This window comes from Microtus pennsylvanicus, chromosome 12 (assembly GCF_037038515.1).
Source record: "Microtus pennsylvanicus isolate mMicPen1 chromosome 12, mMicPen1.hap1, whole genome shotgun sequence".
Lineage (NCBI taxonomy): Eukaryota > Metazoa > Chordata > Mammalia > Rodentia > Cricetidae > Microtus > Microtus pennsylvanicus.
Window position 1 is genome coordinate 8,484,987 of NC_134590.1, and position 4,585 is coordinate 8,489,571.

A 4,585-nucleotide genomic window follows, 5' to 3' on the forward strand; every position below is an offset into this window, starting at 1 on the left:
CCGTTCGCCGCAGCCCGGCCGCCGCTCCGCGCAGGCGCGAGGAGCGGTTGATTGGCAGGGGAGGAGGCGGGACCACCCGTGGGTGCTGCAGAGCCGACCCGCAGGCTAGAGAGGTGAGGTCACAGAAGATGCTGCGGGTTGGAGAGGTCTCTGTCCTCCTGGTCGTCCGTCAAAACATTAAGAGTGGTTTAACTGCTCGGGCCTTACCTATGTGTGTGATTTAGTCAAAGGAAGACCTAGTTTTAGAATATAGTTCACTGGCTGTGGAGCTGGGAGTAGGTGAAGTCTCCCACGGAGATCGGGGTTCGGATTTCCAGAACCCACGTTCTGGTGCACGTGCCTTTAATCTCAGCAGTCGGGAGGCAGAGGCAGGCAGATCCCTGTGAATTCGAGGCCAGCCTGGTCTACAAGAGCTAGTTCTAGGACAGGCTCCAAAGCTACAGAGAAACCCTGTCTCGAAAAAAACCAACCAACCAACCAACCAACCAAAAAATTAAATTAATCAAAAAATTAAAAAGAAAAGGAAAGGCACGGCAGTATTACCCCCCCCCCCCTCAGGAGCGAGAGTGGTGGGGACAGGTGGATCTTTGGAACTTGTTGGCTTACCTGAATTGATAAGCTTCAGGCCCAACAGGACTTGTGTAAACCTGGCTACAGGATGGATGCCTCAGTCATCTGAGAGGAGGGGCCCTCAGTTAAGAGAATGCTCCACAGGATTGGGCTGTTCTTAGTGGCCGATGGAGAAGGGGAAGCAAGCCGATAAGCTGCACTCCTCCATGACCTCTGCAGCGATCCGGCTCCAGATTCCTGCCTGCGGTGGGAACTCCTTCAGCCAATGGCCTTCAAGGTACTGGCCCACGTTGGGTGTGGTCAAATATAATATATATATATATATATATATATATATATATATATATATATATATATATATATATAATACATATACAGATGTTAAAACCGTGCGTGACGTGAGTCCTTGGCTGCTGGATCAGTTTCTGTTGCCCGCTCATGCAGAGGACTGCTGATCTACCCCTAAATAAAGAAACCCTTGCTATACTCCATTCTGGGCTAGTGTGGGGCTACTTTACCATAACCTACAGCCTGTGCTCTGTTCCTGTCCTGATTACCTTGATGAGGAGCTGTTAGACGGAATTGTGGGTGAAACATGCCCCACCCCCACCCAGCTGCTTCTGCCCTGGGCTTTCCTCACAGCAGTCGTAACCCCAAGACAGCTGCAGAGGGGGGACCGAAGTGGGTCAGGTGTCACTGGAATTTGGACAGGCACTGCTTGAGACTGTGTGTAGAGGAAAGGAAGGCAGAAATCCAGGTTTTAGCTTCTGGTGACCTGGGAGGCGCAAGTGTGGAATAATGCTTAAAAAAAAAATCATTTTATTTTCTTACATTTTATTTTATTTGGTGTGTGTGCATATGCTCGGTGTGCACATGGAGGTCAAAGGACAACTTTTGGGAGGTGATTCTCTCCTTTCATCTCTGTTGTTGTGTTGCTCTGAGTACTCCAGGTTAGGTATAGACAGGCTTCTCCTGTCCGCACCTCCATCTCGCTGTAGGAGTGCTGGAGAGATACCTGTTTGGGGCTGGAGAATGGAATCTGGGTCTTCTGCAGGAGTGATAAGTGCTCTGAACCACGGAGCCATCTCTCTAGCCTAGAGGCTCTTTAAAATAATTAGAATTATTTATTTATTTGTTTATTTAGTGGTGTGTGTGTGTGTGTGTGTGAGAGAGAGAGAGAGAGAGAGAGAGACAGACAGAGAGACAGAGAGAGACAGAGAGAGCCTGAGAGCTGGCCCTGACTTGACCCTAGGTTCTCCACCCCCTCCTCTTTAAAGATGGATTTCAGGACAGTGTGGCACTGTGGACTTTGTATCCTAATTTTGCTACTTCCTAGCTATGTGACCTTGACTTTTCCAAATGTCACCCCCAAACCTAGTTCATAAAACAGACTAGAGTGTACAAACATGTTGTGACCTCTCTGGTGGGTATCAGAGTGGATGGCGGCTATGCCATGACTTCACGGTGCCCTGCAACCAGTCTGCCCAGCGAAATGAATGTTTGCTGGAGAATGTCCTGGCCTATGTGAGTGACTTCTTCATACATGAGCGATCGTATCTGCGCCATCATTTACGGAGTTTGTCATAGAAATTTCCTAATTTGAGAATGTGTTCTTTGCCAGCGCCTCCCTTTTAACTGGTAAGTTCCTAAGAACAGAGGTGAGGATTCCAATCTTTTTAATCCCTAAGACACCACACCAGGATGGGCTCAGTTTATCAACCATCCTCCTCTAACTCCATTTAAAAAACAGTAGAGAAAATGTTGAGCTCCCATCTTGGCTGGAAAGTGTAGCCGAATCCCAGAGAAGCAGCAACCATTCCTGAGGGCCCCCAGGTGCGTTGGCATTTCGCTGCCCTTGCTTTACATCGGTTGCTGTGTCAGAGCCGGCAGGGGGAGCACAGAGCACAGGTTTGAAGTAACAGTACCTCTGCTGAGGAAAACGCACGCCGGCCACGGGGGTGGGGGGTGGGGGGCTTCCACCCAGGAAAGAAAATGAGCTCTGGGAGGAAGGTCCCCTTCGTTTGCCCTCTCCCGTCCCGTGCCCGCACTGCTCCTCCTCCAGGACAGAGTTTACTGCTCTCATCTTTCTTTTCGTCTCTTCTCTGTAGCGCTGAGCAGCCTTCCCTTTCCTCTGGTCAGGCAGCCACCTTCTCCTTTCCTGGGCTGCTTTCTCTTTTGTCCAGGTTAGTGGCTTGGCTTAGATTTAGGGGATGCGTGCTGGGAGAGTTCTAGAACAAAACGCAGAAACCCAGGAGCCTTAGTTCACCGTCCCCACCGGTAAAGCCAGCTGAGCATCCTGAAGGGAGGCACAGAGGCCTGAGGGTCTTTGGTGCCTTAGGAGTTAAAGAGACAGTTGAATGGGACAGGATATGTAGGAGTGGGTTGGGCAGGGCAGGGACTGTGCCTTCCTGCTTCATTGTCTTCCACAGCTCTGTGGTGAGTAGGTGTCTCCAAACATGCAGATGCTAAAATGAACCCGAGTTTCGGATTTATTTTTTTGTGTAATACTAGGATGTCAATTGGTGGTATGAGGGGATAAATTTGTTACCAAATAATTATGTAGAAATTATGGAGTAGATTTCCTTTCTTTCTTTCTTTCTTTCTTTCTTTCTTTCTTTCTTTCTTTCTTCCTTCCTTCCTTCCTTCCTTCCTTCCTTCCTTCTTTCTTTTCTTTCTTTTTTTTTCTTTTTTGTTTTTTTGAGATAGGGTCTCTCTACATAGCCCTGACTATATGCTGGAACTCACTATGCAGACCAGGCTGGTCTCAAACTCATAGACTCTGAGCAATCTGCCTGCCTCTGCCTCCTGAGTGTTAGGATTAAAGGTCAGGAGCAGGCAGATTTCTTAACTGTGGTGATGCTTAGATTTTTAATGAAGTAACGTGGTATAAGAATCTCAGATAGAAAGGGATACAGACTGGTGGCACCAAGCCTTTTTCCTAGATAGGAAGTCGCTCACAGGGCAAGGGTTCTATGAGTTATGCTGAAGGAAAGGGCTGTCTGGTTTGGAGGTCAGACACTTCTAGTCCGTGAACTGCAGTCATGAAGGGCAGTATTTCCTAAGATCAAGCTTGTCTTTCTGCCCGCACTGGATGAAGTAGAAAAGGTCTCTAGAGTGGTGGAGGAAGGCATTTCAGACCTTGAATGGGGCTTTTCCGAAATCTCTCCCTCCCTCATGCCTTTTGCTAACTCAGGGTCTTGATAACAGTCCTCTGGCCTGGAGTAACAAGCCTCTCCTACTACAGGAAAGGTCTTATCTTTCAGGTCTAGTAGAGGAGTTGCTAGCAGAGGAGCTGTTAGTTAGTCTCCTCTGGAGTGGGGTTAACATCTGCGTGTTATCCAGTCTTCCTATGCCTTTCCCAACTCCATCATCTTTCCAACTTTGCTCTGTATATAAATTGTTAGTTAATGACAGTCTGGCGATCTAAGATCATTTTATGACAAGCACAAGATGGACATTAGGAAGTGTAATCTTTCCCACATTCTCCTAATCCCTCTTCCGTCCAGTTTAAATGCCAGTGCCTTTAGAAGTCTAGCGACTGACCAGGCTGCTCAGGTTACTCTCTGTCCTTCCTGTTGGTTTTAGCTGTTAACTCTGTTTAACCAACTCCTTGTTGATTTTGCTGACTTTCAGAGTTTATGAACTGATGGTTTGAAATGTAAAACGCAATTCTCTGAAGAAAATATTGTAGTTGAGTCAAGGTACATTTGCAGTAAAAAATAGAAAACCATCGTTAGTAATTAAACAAGTAACCATGGCGAGTAAATAGAGCAGGGAATCGATGAGGCTGAATTAGCCGCTCTCCTTTATCTGGTGCTGGTGTTTAAGGGAGATGAGGTTTAATTAAGGAGGTGGAGGGGCGTTGGGAATTGGTGCACATTCTGAATGGGCCTTAGGGGCCCAGCTTTGCGGGAGACATAGGCTTTCTTTTATGTCTGCAGCACTACACAACTCCTAGACTTCCATTTCTGTGGCGACAGCAAATGGTTGCTTTCTAGTGCTTTTGTTTTTAGCT